Raw genomic sequence first — 16,640 nt, 5'->3', positions numbered from 1 at the left:
GCACATCTTGCAGCTTCTTACGGGGGAATGGGGAAGGGGATGGATTTGCCAAAGCTCTTGATCACTGTGCAAGGGGGAAAAACCAACTTTGATTTGCAGCCGAAATTGAAGAAGGGTTATCAGAAAGGTTTACTTAAAGCTGCTAAAAACTAACAGCCCGCCTGGGTTTTTACAGCAGGCACAAAATACTGGTACAGTAATTATGGTCATGTTTGGTTGCTAAGGTGGTCCAGTATTTCACATATTAAGATAACATAAATGGGTCTTGTTTGTTTATTGAATATTCTAAGTCTGCCATTATTAAGGACGTTTAACTTGCATTGCCCTTGAGTATTTACAATAGACAAAACTGACTATTTTCTGCTCCTCTCTCTAGTGTTCAATTATGTTGACTATTTTATGGCTATCAGTAGGGTATCTGTCCAATATTTTTAGATATATCTTAACATTAACAGCAATAAGAATTTTTTTAGCGTTACTAATACCTAAATGCCCTCATTTGTTTTCCTTTCATTATTTGTTACAACAGGGTTACGAGGCATGTTGGGGAAGCTCTGGTCTCTGAAAGTTCACTTCGTGAACGTGGAGGTCGAGTTGTTAGTGTTGGAATAGCTCCCTGGGGCATCATTGAAAGACGAACGGATCTACTTGTCGAAACAGAGATGTTCATATCACCCTCTCATATCTCCAAAGTCAAGGTACATATGAAGGTGATGTATAACCAGTCATAATCATAATCTTGCTTTGTGAGCCTTTACTCATCTTTATGTCTTTCGATGAGAGACTGATCTGCAGATTTCTTATGTGCAACAAGTTTTCACGTGCTTTGTTATGTTTCTAACAAAAGTAATCCTTTCGTTTGGATATGGAATATTTTTCCAAAAACACTCATAAAGTTTATGAAGCCTTTATAGTCTATGCCTGTTTGTAGTGAGATTATAACTTCACCCACTATTCACCTTGACTGTGAAGTGTCCTTTGTAAGTGTGAAGATGGATTTGTCTTTTTTGTTTTTTAATAATTTCAAAAGTTTATAATGAACTTGATTCATCTTTGTGTGACAATTTTGATTCCTCTTAATATTTGCAAAATGCCAGCTAATTGTCATCTAACCTAAAATTGTGATAATTTCATTAAAAAATGCACATTTTAGGGGCAAGTTCAGGGTGCAGGCTGCATAAAAAAATTGTACCTTTGTTAATATCATCTTTAACACTTTTATATCAGATTTTCCCTTACAAGGTTCAATAAAATGAGGCCTTTTGTCTTGTGCACTTTCTCTCCAAATTCCTACATGAGTCTGAGTCTTCATCTATGTCTCGTTTCTGGAATTTTATACGCTTTAGTTATGGTCTTGTCATGCAGCTTCCATTCTCTGCTCTTCACCCCATCTTATCCCATGATTAAACCATCTTGCTCTTCGAGAGTTAGGTCTGCATTCCAGCTACCTCTCTCCACAACTTTTCTATAGATGATATGGTCTTCCCACTGTACTCCAGTCAAGCCCTGGCACTCTGTAATCACAATGCCATCCAATACCTATTCTCTTGTTCAGTGTCTCTAACTCCCTATCTGTGTATTACTTTCATATGGCTAGGTCATCAATATATAGCATGCTTCTTCAGGTTTCACTTCTGTAGCCAAGCACTTTCATTTCATTTGCACCAACTGCCACTCCAAAAAACCACAGGATAATTGTTTGCAAATGCATTAATTTTGTATTTTTGCCTTTGAGATTTGAAAAGGTTTGCCTAGCTCACCCATACACTTCAGCATGTGACATTATAGAATGGACTTTTTCTTACTTATTTAAGATTTCTAACATTTCTTTCATAAACAGTCTTATGTTCGTATGCTTTAGGGCCATTGCTAAGAAACAAACAAAGCACTAAAGCAAGTACAAACAGGTTGAATTAAGGTAAAAGATTGCCAGTGAATAGAGATTTGCCAAGACTGGAAAACCGGTAGATAAAAACCACTATAGTTCAGATTGCACTGGAGAGACTTAGTGTCATGGTTGATTTTGCCAGCCTAGACAGTCCTACTAATTTTTTGTTTTGTTTAATATATTAACAGGGTTAATAGTGTTTTAAATAGTTTTTTTTCTAGTGTGTGAGATTGTTAGTGTTTTGAAGCAGTGTGATGTATCAAAACGTATGGCAGATGAAAATAAGTTGCAAACGAGGCTAATGTATCTTACGAAACTTTGTTTTTTATATTTTTGGCAGGACTATAATGTGTATCAAATTTTTTTTTGTACAGTATTTTTTTTAGCTTTTTTAATGTTTTGTGCACAAGTTTTATTTTCTAAAGTTTCATCGAAAATCATTTTGGTTCAAAAGTGAGTTAAAGTCAAATTGCAACTTATTGATGGTTGAATTTGTGGAGAGAGAGAGAGAGAGAGAGAGAGAGAGATTTTTTTTCGAGAGAGACGAGAGAGAGAGAGAGAGAGAGAGTTTTTGAGAGAGAGAGAGAGAGAGAGAGAGGGGAAACTGTGTAAATGAAGTAAGTAAGTTTGTAACATTTATTTGTTAACAAAACAAAATGGTTACTTGGTAAACATTGAGAGCATTCGAGGAAATACTAAATATATTATGTATATGGACCATGGACACCTCCCTTTCAGATAGGACTTGTAAAGATGAGAGGAGCATCAGTGCCTCTATTTAATGACATCATTTTCTTCTTAGATATCACATCTAGTTGCTTCAAGCCTGTAGCGGGGCCTATAACTACAGTTTTAGAAGCACTGAATCATGCTTCAATAATGTGTTGTCATCTTTTACAAATATTAGCGAGGAAAAAAGAAAAATTAAAATTTTATTGTTGGCGCAGGGACAGTGGTGTTAATATATAGAGATAATATAGAATGTCACTGCAGTATTTATAAATCTTTTCTCATGCATCACAGCTCTCGCTTTCAATACACCAAAGGGTAAGATGGTGCATACCAGCAGGAACAAAGTGACAGTTGCTGCCACATAGCCACCTAGTATATGAAAACTTGATTAATGTATAAATAAACAAACACAACTAAGCACATGTACATTGTAGTTGGATTTAGAAACCAAATAAAATTTAATTTAATTTCAGTGATTGATACAACATTTAAAACAAATACAAACAAAATCTGCTGAAGTAGTTATTCAAAAATTTCCATGTGCTTTTAGTCATCCATCCCACAGTATTCTTCCAGGGAAATTAACCTGTCATATTTATGTAGAAGGAGAATGATTGTATGTAAAGGTAAACACATACGTATTACTAATATATAGTACTAGTTCTGGACATTGAATAAGCTAGCAACAGAACTATAAATTAAAATAAATTGAAAGTTTTAGTTTCGTAGCAAAATTATATTTAATTATTAATTGTGATGTTTCATATTTGAATAAATTCACAAATTTTGGAACTAGCATCACAGATAATCCACCATTAAGCAGCTTTTGTACAGAAAAGTTTAAAAACACTAACACTTGCAAATGTGCAGGACTTCAAGCAGACAACTCCAACATTATAAGAGTAAAAGGTTGGAAGTCTTACTATTTCAGCATGAAAATATCTTCTTTTACCAGAAATCTTAATTAAAAATTTCATTTTAATATCTTTCATATAAGTATCCAAAAAAGGAGTTTGTTTTATAAGGATTACTATTAGAGATTTAAAGAACTTGGGTGTATAGAATTAACACCAAGTACATAATATACTGCATATACATATTATTTAATGATACTAGATCATCAATAAAGGTCAAGTTGTAGCTTTGTCTTAAATCTGCTGTCAACATGATTACTTCTTTAAAGATTTGACCCATTATGATATAAATATAGATTGGCAAAATTATGGACGCCTATTATGTGTTGACATATTTTATCATTGAATTTAATTAAATAATTCCCAGTACAAAACTTTAGTATATTTTGAGTCTGGTACTAAATATGACAGCATACTTTGAAATAATATTCACAAATTATTCGACCTTGTCTTTTCCCTATGCCTCCCATAGGCACGTTACTCACTAATCTATGTAACATTGAAAAAACCGTAATGAGAAGAATAGAAAAGAATTTCTATAAAATCAAGGTTGCTGAAGCAGCAATCTCCTTCAATAGAACAAGCATTTATAGGACTAACATTTCTTATGTTGTTCATGTGCTGTGATTTAGATGGATTTTTGTACATTACAGGTTTGTCGCACTAAATAGTCATCATACCTTCTTCCTTTTAGTGGATAATGGGACAACAGGGAAATATGGGCCTGAGTTGATTCTCCGTAGAAAGTTAGAAAATTATATATCAAAACAAAGAATAGAAACGCGTAAGTAATGTGAACAAATTTTTATTTATATTTAATTTTTCTTAATCCCTGAAGTATGTATATATACCCTGTGGAAGAGATAAGATGGTCGTGTAATTATTATTAGTTCCTCGTTGGACGAGTGGTTTACTTGCTTGCCTACTGATTTGGTAGTCCAGAGTTTGACTCCCCACTCTGCCACCGTGGAATCAGAGGAATTTGTTTCTGATGATGAGAAATAATTTCTCGATATAATGTCGTTTGGATCCCACAAAAAAGCTGTTGGTCCCGTTCCTAGGTAACCAATTGGTTCCTAGCCACATAAAAATATCTTATCCTTCGGGCCAGCCCTAGGAGAGTAGTTAATCAGCTCAGTGGTCTGGTTAAACTAAGATATACGTACTTACTTTTTTTATGTGCAATTACTAGTGCAATTATTAAGTGGCACAGTGTTTTCTTCTGTGCTTGTAGCTTACAACTTAAAAAATAAGGTAATCACACACTGTACAACCATTGTCTTACGAGAGCCAGCTGTAGTAGACAGTGGTTTATGTGTGCAAAACAAAAATTTTTTATTAGTTTTTATATTTTTTCAAAATAATTTTGTGTTCTGTTGTTTTATACGTACTGTGCATCAACCAGATGGTTACAAATACAACAGCTTTATGTCAGTTTAAAAAACTGGACTAGTGTACACAATTTTTAAGTATTGCAACAAAGCACACTCACAGTTTTTTTTCCCGCCTTGTAGGTGGTGGTTTAGCTACCCCAGTTGTGTGTAATGATAGAGGGGGGACCACAAACGATAAGGCAAGTGCTAGAATATGTCACGACTCTCCACCAGTCCCTGTTATTGTTTGCGATGGAACAGGAAGAGCTGCAGACATATTAGCATTTGTTCATAAGTGAGTTATGAAAATGTGTTGTTTCGTATTAAATATAGCTCTAAAATACCAAAAAGTCATGTTTTCATACAATGAAATAAACCTCGTTACTTACGAATGCATTTCACCTAATATGCAATTGTGATACTTGTAATGCTGACCACTTAAAAATAGTAATTGTAATACTGACCACTTAAAAATAGTAATTTCCTAATTATCCAAAGGTGAGAAGTCAAGGTAACAAAATAAGAGTAGATTTTCTTATAGAGTAACATGCTATCATATGAGATAGAAGGAGAATTTTTTTAATTGATTCATTAATGGTACTCACATTCTTGTATATTTTACAATACATAACCTTACACACAAAGTTTTCTGTACAGTGTTTTTATTGTCTAGTTGCTGATTTATGCCTGTCCCTCTTCCTTGATAGTCTAGCTTTCAACTTTTCCCTGCTTCTATTGTAACCTTATTTGTAGAATTAATCTTTAGACCATCCTAATCTAGAGATTTTACTCATGTGTTAGCTAAAGTACAGTCTTACCTTGGTTACTAGATGTCTCCACAATGGACAGTGTAGTTTGAGGAATTTTGTCTGTGGAAAAATCCTGCCTGTTAATGGATGTTTCCTTGGTTTTAAGAATGTACAAAACAACTTGGAAAAAAAATAAAAAACAAATCAATATGGGATTAGGCTTACGTACGTGTGCAGGTCCCAGGTGCAACAGAGAAGGTTTCAGTCTACTTGTGGGTCTCACTCAGTGCTCACCGCTCTTCTAAACTGTCTCCTGTGTGCTTGTGTGTGTTTTTGCAGTTCTAATGTGAGGTAATTGTAATGTACATAAGTCATAGCCCCTAAGGAGGCTAGGGATGCCAGCAAGGCTGAGCCTCGTGTGGATGGATATTATGGGCTGGTAGGTCAGTGATGATGATGTGAAGGAACAGAGCAGAGCTCACTACAGAAGAATTGTAGGTCCTTCAGAAGGAGTAGCAACAAATAACAGCTGAGGAACTGTTTTCAGAGGGGCAGAGGGAGGAGAGTGAGGATATCCCAAATTCAGTAATAAATGTATAAAAATTTTTGTTGAAAAATAATACCTGATAAAACTTTATCAAACTTCTATAAACCTTTGGGATGAAACTACTGTCTCTCACTTTAGGAGCATTTTAAAACAGGAAAAACAAGCATCAACAGACAAGTTTTTAATGAGACAGAAACATATGAATCTCAAGAACAAAGCAGAAGAAAGACAAAAAAATTATAAACAACCCCAGCGACACAGTGGCCTACAATTACAATTTTTGTGGAAGAGGACTCTCCTTCCAGATAACTACATCTCTCGTTCTCTTTGTCTTTTTTCACCACCTACAACATGTACCATCAACTCTCCCAATTGCAGGTGAAGAAGAGAACTGATCTGCATTTATTTCATATGTTTACTGTTTTTGTGTAAATATGTGAATCATGCTAATTTGTTACATTGTGCATACGCAAACAAACCTTCGTCTTAACAATAGGGTAATTTCTATGCCTAGCTGGATCCGGTTAAAAAGTAAATGAAACAAGGAATCTTGTGATATCTAGCAACGCATGCATAGCTCGGGTTAGGAGTGGTCAAGGACGACGCCACAATACCAGTCTTTCTTTTGACCGCCTGGGTGAGAGTAGTGTTAACCTCATTGCCTGTTTCGTTTCTGTTTAGTGTGTGTGTGTGTGTTTGGCTGGTATTATGGCTTCTTCTGCTCCTTCTCGGCCGTCGGCGTATGTGCCCCGGAGTTCCAGGTTTTCTGTGTTCTCGTTTTTGGCTTCGGCAGCGACCGACCCTCACATCAACAGGCAGTAGGTGTCATTCTAATTTTTGTACTATTACGAATCCTTGAAAGGAATGCCGAGCATGGCCTAAGGAGCAGTGGAGGTCGTTTTTATGGCAAGAGAGAACATTGTTGGAGAGTTTCGACTCTTCCTACTTGGGAAGGTTTTTTGCGCCTATTCCCAATGTTTCGTCTCCTGCAGTAGTCAACCCTCATAGTAAGCATTGTCCCTGCATCTCCTTCCTTTTCTTCCATTGAATTCGTCGATGGAAGTATTGGGAGGCAGCCAGGCTAATGTTTGTAATGTAGCCCCTTCTTCCTCTGGAGTTATTGGTTCCTGAGAAGGGTGAGGCTTTTTCATCATATTTGGCTCACCTCAGTGCCAGTGTATGGGCTAATCTTCTTCTGATTAGAAGGGACGTGGCTTTGTCTAGGATGGAGAGATTGCTCGACACCGAGTCCTTGCTGGCAATGGGGAATGGAGATCTGTTGGAGTCCCAATTTTTGTTTCCTTGGACAGAACTCGAAAATGCGATAGACCGGCGCCGTGGGCTAACACCAGGGAAACGGGACGTGGTCGCAGACAAACTCAGTCGCCTGGATCAGAACCTAGGCACAGAGTGGTCCCTTCATCAAGTGGTGGCAGACAAGCTTTTCCAGATTTGGGGGAGACCCATACTGGACCTTTTTGCGACGCTTCAACAGGAAGCTGGAGGTGTTCTGTTCAGTGGTTCCAGAAGCTCCTTTAACATTGGCAGAAGACGCATTCCAACATCCATGGGACAACCTGGAAGTGTATGCCTTCCCTCCGTTTTGTTTGATCCGTCAGGTTCTGAACAGGCTGATGAGTTCACAGGGTCTCAGGATGACTTTGGTAGCCCCTCTTTGGCCTCAGGTGGAATGGTTTCCCAGATCTGCTGTCGTTGTTGTCAGAGGTTCCGAGGGAGATTCCCCCTTGGCGACATCTCCTGTGTCAGCCCCATGCGGAAAGGTTCCACCAGTCAGTAGAATCCCTGTCTCTTCACAGTTGGAGGCTATCAAGTATCTCCTCCAAGCGAGAGGCTTTTCTCTGAGAACAGCTGGGTACATGTCCAGCAGTCTTAGAAAGTCGACCTCCGCAGTTTACCAAGGCAAATGGGCGATCTACTGTGATTGGTGTTGTAAACAGGGTTTTTCTCTCCACTCACGACCTCTATTCAATGTATAGCAGACTTTTTTACCTTCCTCAGAGACGAGAAACGTTTGTCCGTTTCTGGTATTAGAGGCTGCATGGGAGGTGCGCCCTGAGTGAAGGTTTACCTCATTTTCCATTCCATCTCTGACTGACTTTGTGGGTGTATACTCAAGAGCTTTTGTTGTGCCCTGTGTGGGCCCTGCGTTGCTATCTTTAAAGGACTCGGCACCTTAGACCAGGCTGCGGCAGACTTTTTGTTAGCACAGACCGTACAAAGAAAGAGGTGTCTAAGAATACTATCTCTATTTGGATATGGGAAGCCATCAGACAGGCTTACTTGACTCTTGATGATTCCACCACCATCATGTGCATGCTAGAGCGCATGACATTAGAGGTATTTGTCCCTCTCTGGCTTTCAAAAAGAACTTGGCTGTACATAGAGTGTTGAGCGCTGGTACTTGGTTACGCCAGTCCACGTTCACCTCCTTCTAGCTTAAGGATGTTGCCCACAGATTTACGGACACGTTTTCTCTGGGTACAGTGGTGGCTCCCCAACAGGTTGTGTAACTCATAGTTGCCCTTAACAGGGCACTTTTGTATCTTACCTAAGATGATTGTGTGGATAAGAGAATGAGTGAGTTGGCTGGTCTCCTTCTTTCTCTTGTACCTTTCCTTCTTACTTCGGGTCGTTTAAGGAATAGACACGTAATTCGCTGGACTGGTCTGATACAGGTGAGTAAGGAGTCATGCTGATATTTGGTAGCATATGCTCCACTCCTTGGCAAGGAGGGGTTTGGAGTAATACAAACCCTGGTGTCTTGGTTTGTTATTGGACAGTCAAAATTTCTCTTTGGTTCCCTATACAATGGTTATCCCATATATCATTGTACGTCACTCAGGTTCTGAGTGGTTAGATATCAATTTATCTAGCTTCTCAATGGGCTCAGTCCCTCTCCAAGAACCATTTCTTTTGAGAGCTGGACTGGTGGGTAGTAAGACAATTTGTATTTTTCATAGCTACAAACCTGAGGTGTTAACGTTATACTGCCCGCCTCTAGCCGCCCCTCTGTTTGTTAAGTAATCCGGAGTTGGGAAAGACTGGCGTAAGCAGCGTCGTCCTTGACCACTCCTAACCCGAGCTACACATGCACATGCGTTGCCAGATATCACAAGATTCCTTGCTTTCATCTGGTTTTTAACCGGATCCAGCTAGGCGCTAGAAATTATCCTATTGTTAAGACCTCAGGTTTGTAGCTATGAAAATACAAATTGTCTTATAAAATTTATCATTTTTTGGGGTTCTGGAATGGAGTAATCCAATTCCATTGATTTTTTTATTTGATGCGTTCATTTTCTTTTAACGACAGAACGGTTAAGGGACAGCCTTCTGGAATGGTTTAAGTCTATTAATCAGGGTATGACTGTACTTCATAACTGTAGTTGCGCTTAATCTATTATGACTTTGTTTTGGTTGTTAGTATTAATGATCACTTTTAATAACATGCAGAGTATTAATGATGAATGCTATTGAATGAAGACTGTTTTACATTGCAGAAGTTCCCACTTATTTGTTCGTTGATGGAAAATATAATTTAACGCCATCTTTGTTTATAGAAAGTTTTGATTTGGACATTGACATCTATACTGTACTGTTATTTATTGCAAGTATCATTGCATTTACTGATGTCCAAGTTCTTTCGTTTTCAATTTTTAGATCTCATACGTTAATGAAATCTTGTTTTTCAGATATAGCACCAATGGTTTAAGTATGATTGAAGCGAATAGGGACAACATTTGCTTGACATTAGAACGGATATTTGATATTCGAGCAGCACAAGCAGAGAAGCTTTTCGCAGAAGTCATTCAGTGCATGCGCAAAAGAGATCTTGTAAGTTCAGGTCTTTGTAAGGATAGAAAACATTCATTATACATATTGTAATTTTGATATATAATATTATAAACTATATGCTTTAGTGTATTCTTTAACTGATGATTTTGTATTAACTGTATTGTTAGCATTAACATATGCAAAATTAATTTTTGTAAAAATTGATACATAATGTTATGCATGTCGAATTGTAAAAAGAAGCATTCCAAGTACTAAAGGGTTTGACTTTTTTAAAATTTTTGGGTTTTCTTACTTCCATTAATTGTATTTGTGATTCCATTTACAGATCACAGTCTTCCGATTAAGAGAAGGATCTGAGCTTGATCAAAGTATTCTATCAGCGTTGCTTCATGCTCAAAGACTGAACCCTCCCGAACAACAACTGTCATTAGCTCAACATGGAACAGGGTGGATATAGCCAGATCACATGTCTTTAATGAGGATGTTGAGTGGCCTTTAGGTATGTGTAGCATATGCCATTAGTTGTGATATACATAGTAGTACCTTGGAAAGGATGTATATGTATATTTGTTTATATGCTGATTATCAGATTTTCAAGGTTTTTGTGACAATATAGTATAATATTTGTTTATTTTTATCTGATATCCTAGATTTCAAGGGTTTTGTGAAAATTATAGTCTTGAAGCCTGTATGTTTTATTATAAATATTTTGGATGATATAATAATAATAATAATAATAATAATAATAATAATAATAATAATAATAATAATAATGGACTAGCAAATTTAATAACTTAATGCAAAATAAAATAATCATCATCATCATCATAATACCAAAGATCATATTAGTAAAAATAAAGGGATTTTGACGTAAGGAAAAATCTATTTCTGGGCGATTGGCTCGTGTCGCCAGCGAAATATCCTTTAATCTATTATTTCTAGGGTAAATGTACTAACACATACCAGAGAATAAATAAAAAAGAACAAAAAAAAAAGGTCAGTACAACTGACTCGCTCACCCTCCAAGAGGGTGTCGGTATGAACACTATGGCGAGTGAGACACTACCACGAGCCCAAAGCCAATAGAATTCTCCCACTACAAAATCCCTCCAAGAGGGGAGCCGACCCACAGAGTGGGCAGCTAGTACTACTACTACTCCATCCATGCTGCCGACTGCTGCGCCTCTGGTGGCCATCTGAGTTAGCAGACAATCTTGGGCGAAGGGATGGGTGGGCGGGGATTTCGCTGGCGACAACGAGCCAATCGCCCAGAAATAGATTTTTTCCTTACGTCAAATCCCTTTTCTGGGCTCAGCTCGTGTCGCTGCGCGAAATCGTACAAGAGAAATAGCACAAGATTGTAAACAAAATTAATAAAATAAAATAAAATAGGTCTCAAAATAAAAGATAAAATAAAATTAAAAGAATATAATTGCCAAAAGGATACATATACACAGTGATACAAAAATAGAAATATGCATAAATTACACTTAATTCTAATAATATTTTTCTTAACTTAAGGTAATTTACATATATACAGAGGTAAAATGGCTTATATGTATCAAAAAGGTATCTGTGTAAAGCTATGTATCAAAATTCCAGAGCAATTAATATAATAAGATGAATAAACAACTCAACAATAATAATATATAAAGGAATGTATATGACTTAATATACAAACCCGTAACCATTACAATTAAGATGTATCCCCTAGCATAAAAATAAGGGGATAACATCCATGAGATCAATATCCGTAATCACCTGTGAGTGTCCCTAGCAAAAAAATAAGGGACACCCACCACATCATCATAAAAGCAGCTAAGACACAAGGTGACCGTAAATGAACCCAGGCAGGAATAGACGAACTGTTGGGTGAGGCAGGTAGAAAGGAGGACTGGATCTTCTACTAAAGATTAGTTAGAGTCAGGGGAAACTATGTTACCCGCTGCTACTGCTGAAAATTTCAGAGCTTCCAAGGACTTAAGGTAATGACGTTTGAACACTGTCGGCGATTTCCCATCCAGTATACTTTTTCAATCATCGAAGTTCATATGTTGGAAATAGTTAATTGAGGTGGCTACTGCCCTGACATCATGTGCTTTCGGGAAAGAGTCAGGATTGGCTTGTTTAATGAAGTACAGGATTTGTTGCCTGATGCCTTTAATAAGATAAAGTTCCACCTTTTTCCCTCTTAAAGAGGGGACCCGATGAGGATGAGGAGGTTCCTGGACAGAAAAGGCTCGTAAGGCTGAAACTGGGCAAAGAGATACATCTTGTGGAAGGGGTAGTACCTTCCAAGGTTCCCACCTCATCAAAGAATCTTCATTCTTTGCTATAAGCTACGTTCCGGAGAAAGTAGTACTTCCCCGTGGGAGGAATTGAATATGATCCGGATCTCTGGATAAAGCCGACAGTTCTGAAATTCTTGCTCCTGAAGCCAAGCTTAATAAAATAGAGTTTTTCTTAAGAGCATTATAAACGAGCATGTGTCATTATCGGTTTTGAAGCCAGTTTTAGAACATCGTTTTAAGAACCATGATACTGACGTAGGCCTTACAGAAGGTCTAAGTCTAGCACATGCCTTGGGAATAGACGAGAAGTAGGAATCCGTCAAGTCTATGTTGAATCCAAATTGAAAAATCTTTTTCAAGGCTGACTTGTTTGTCGTAATCGTGCTAGCTGCTAAACCTTTTTCAAATAGGGATCTGAAAAAGGATATAGCTGAATTAATTGTCATGATTCTAATATCTGATTCTCTCAGGAGATTGCTAACTTTTTGACAGCAGCATCATACTGTCTCAAAGTTGAATCCCTTTTATCGGATTCCAAGAAGAGAATATTCTGAGGGTCAATATTCGCATCTCTTTTCGCTGCAAACTTCATGAAATCCATAAAGTTAGGGTTTTGAGAATCCCTGAGGAAGCGAACACAGTCTTCGTTTGTACTGACTGGGAGAGCCTGGGATTTGGGGATCCGAAAGGAGGAGAACGAAGACCCAGTTCCAGAATTAGGGGATACCAATTGCTCTTCGGCCAGTCTGGGGCTACTAGAGCCACTTGACCCTTGAATGTCCTGAGTTTGTTTAACACTTTCATGAGAAGATTCACTGGAGGAAAAGACATAAATCTTCTCCCAGTTGTTCCAGTCTAGAGCCAGGGCGTCCGTGGCATAGGCCAGAGGGTCCAGGTTGGGGGCTACATAACACGGGAGTTTGGTGGTTTCGCTTGAGATCGCGAAGAGATCCACCTGTAGACTGGAACTCTCTGAAGGATCCATTGGAACGAACTGTTGTCCAGTGACCATTCCGACTCTAGGGGCACTGATCGGGATAGAGCATCTGCTATGACGTTTCTCACTCCAGCTATATGAGTGGAGGAGAGATGCCAACTGAACTTGTCTGCCAGGGAGAAGATGGCTACCATGACATGATTTAGATGACGTGACTTGGAGCCTCCTCTGTTTTATACAATGTACTACCACTGCGCTGTCCAGGACTAGCTTTATGTGGGAGTAGTACCTTGGTGGACGTAACCTTTTTAGAGTCAAGAACACTGCCATTGCTTCCAGTACGTTTTATATGGAACTGACGGAACTGAGGTGACCACGTTCCTTGAACCTTTTTGAACTGGGAATACCCTCCCCAACCGCTTAAAGACGCGTCTGTGTGGATGGTGATCCCTGGTGGAGGGAACTGAAGGGGTACTGACACGACAAGTTCTTGAACTTCCGCCCCACGGCCGAAGTCGATTCTTTAGAATCAGAGGGACTGAGGATAATTTGTCCCTGGACCTGACATTTGCTCGTGAGCGCCAGATTCTGGTTAGGTCTTTCAGTTTGGCTTTCATTAGGATGTTCGTCACTGATGCAAACTGGAGTGAACCCAGGATCCTTTCCTGAGTCCTTCTTGACGCCAGTTTGTGACTTAGAAATTGCTTGACTGACTTCGCTATTTCCTTCCTTTTGGTTGATGGAAATCGACAGAGTATGGGAGGATAGATTCCATTGAATGCCCAGCCACTGAAAGTTTGACTCTGGAGTGAGTCTTGACTTGGGTCCTGTTTATCTTGAAGCCTAGATATTTCCAGGAACTGATCACTTTCAGTGTTGCTCTGTTGCATTCCTCGACTGTTGAAGCCCAGATCAACCAATCGTCGAGATACGCTACTATCATAATCCCTTGTGACCTGAGTTGTTGCACTACCACTTCCGCCAGCTTCGTGAACACCCACCCTGGGTGCTACGTTGAGCCCGAAAGGAACTACCTTGAAGGAGAATGTCTGGTCGCCTATCTTGAAGCCCAGATACGGACGGAAGTGTCCTTGCAATAGGGATATGATAGTAAGCGTCTGTAAGATCGATAGAGGTGGTGACGGCCCCACGGGGAAGTAAGGTCCGCACCTGCGAGATCGTGAGCATCTTGAACTTGTCGCAGCGAATGGCTAAGTTTAAAGCGGGACAAGTCTAAGATTACCCTTCTTTTTTGTGAGCCTTTCTTTGGCACGCTGAACAAGCGACCTTGAAATTTTAATCTTTTGACTCTCGCTATAGCTCCTTTCTGAAGGAGATCCTCTGCGTACTCTGTCAATTCCTTGGAAGGAAGTTGACGGAAAGGTCTGGATGGAGGTGGGTTCGCTAACCAGCTCCAACCCAGGCCTTTTGAGACAATGCTCTGAGCCCACTTGCTGAAGTTCACCGGTGGCGAAAGTAAAAACAGCCTCCCTCCTACCTGAATATCCTCATTGGTTCTGGTATCCTCCTCGGCCTCCTCTGAAGTGTTTTTCCCTATTAAAGGGACCTCCCGATCCTCTCCCACGAAAGGAACGCTTACCTCTGCCTCCCTTACCGAGCGGTCATATTTCTGTGAGGCTTGACCCTCGAAGACCTGGTTGTAGGCCGGAGAGAGGGCATAAGATGGTGGAGGGCTGAGGCTGAGGAGAGATCACATAAATCGGCTGTGACTGAGCCTTTTTGAGGTGGAAGGTTGGGCTGTTTGCACTAAAGGAACAGCTGGAACTTGCTGAGAGAAGCGTGGCTGCTTCTTCTGGTAGGGCTGGAACCGTCTAGGTTTCCTTTGAGCCTTACCCTTACCGGCTTGGTCTTGTCGTCTCTTGGCCGTAAGACCCCAACGGTCTTTAAGGCTCTGGTTCAATCTTGTAGCCTCTGACTGAACCTCCTTAACCATTGCTTCTGGGAAGAGGTCTGCTCCCCAGATGCTTGACATGAGCAACTTATTCGGCTCGTGCCGAATTGTTGCCTCTTGTAGGACATGCTTCCTACAATTTGTCCTAGCAGTGGCGAACTCAAACATGTCAGACTGCCACCGTTTGAGTCAGAGATTTGGTAAGAAGCTTGAACGAGCGTTGTTCCGGGACCCGTTAGGCAATGGTAGCCACCTCGGTCAGTAGCCATAAGGAATTAATAGATCCTGGGCTAATCGCGATTTGCGCATCAAAATTCCGCTTGAATAAGGCTATCTGGAAGCCTAGGTAGCTTCTCACCAAACTGCTCCATAGCACAGTCTGGTTTGAGTTTGCCAGCTGAGAAGGTGTTAGGCAAATCTTCCCATAATTCACCGGCTGAAGGAAGCACGGAGATGTAGGATCTGCTTCCTTCAGTTGAGGCATGGAGTCCCCCTTCTGGGCTGCTGGAATAGTCGTCGTCGCGATCTTTTGTCAGGAAAGGGAGCAGAGTACTACTCTTCCATCGTAAAAGATCGTAAACGGACTTTTAAAGGGTTGGATTTTCGTATTGGAACAATCCATGTCCTCTAGGCACCTGAGCCATTCTCTTTGAGCCTGGTCACGTGAATAGAGGACTGTCTCCTTTGGAACTTTATCATCCCGAGTCATGGCTGCGGCTGTGAGCCTGGCGTAGCCTATAAACGGGGGCTGAAGGTCCTCCGGGTAGAACTCGAAGTCCTCAATCCTCCGAGTTCCACATTCCGGGATAGAGATTAGTCCGTCTTGGAAGGGGGAACGTATGACGCTACTCTCCATGGGTTGTCATTGAGAACGGAGGTAGAGAGTCATACGGGGGAAGTTGGCTCCACTGTGCTGAAAGGCGGAGGAGAAGTCAGAGGAGCTTGGCTCAGTCCGGCTATGATGTTGTCCTGAGAAGTAATTCTATCAGACAACCGAGAAATCATTTGTTCCATGCTATTTTTCAGAGACCCAAACAGATCTCCCCCACCTGTGTTGTAGCAGACCAGCGTTGGAGTCCAAAGCCGGAGCTGCAGCGGAGGTGGAAGGGTGGCTCTGAACTGGAACCAAGGGTAGTGAGACTGACGACTCCGCTGGAGTACGAGATCTCTCCCTGGAGGATCTACTCCTCGAGGACTTAGAGCCGGACCCAGAAGCTTTAGTTCTCTCTGCTCCGAGGTTCCTAGTCGGAGACTTACGAGAGGAGGATGAAGCCGAAGCCGTCTTTTTAGACGACGACGACGTCTTCGTCAAGGTTTTCACCGCTGACCTTTGACGTTAGGTCTAACTGAAGCGTCAGGAGAAGTATAAAGTTCATTACCCGTAAAGCCTTGGAAGGATGGAGAGGTTGCAGGAGTAGAAGAACCAGTTGCACCCAAGGGTGTCCCTTGGGTGTCCAACGAACTTACCTCGACCAACAGGTCGT

The 16,640-nt window shown here is 40.3% G+C and overlaps 1 protein-coding gene and 1 pseudogene across 13 annotated transcripts in view; one reads left to right on the top strand and one right to left on the bottom strand.

Moving 5' to 3' along the window:
• Window positions 1–16,640, bottom strand: part of LOC135215595 (transient receptor potential cation channel trpm-like) — a 655,531-nt gene that overhangs the window by 96,805 nt on the left and 542,086 nt on the right. The window lies entirely within an intron of this gene.
• Window positions 2–16,640, top strand: part of LOC135215321 (transient receptor potential cation channel trpm-like) — a 40,178-nt pseudogene continuing 23,539 nt past the window's right edge.

Source organism: Macrobrachium nipponense, chromosome 5 (genome assembly GCF_015104395.2).
Source record: "Macrobrachium nipponense isolate FS-2020 chromosome 5, ASM1510439v2, whole genome shotgun sequence".
In the NCBI taxonomy this organism is placed as follows: domain Eukaryota; kingdom Metazoa; phylum Arthropoda; class Malacostraca; order Decapoda; family Palaemonidae; genus Macrobrachium; species Macrobrachium nipponense.
The sequence above is the reverse complement of the archived record's forward strand: the minus strand, read 5'-3'. Positions and strand labels throughout refer to the sequence as shown.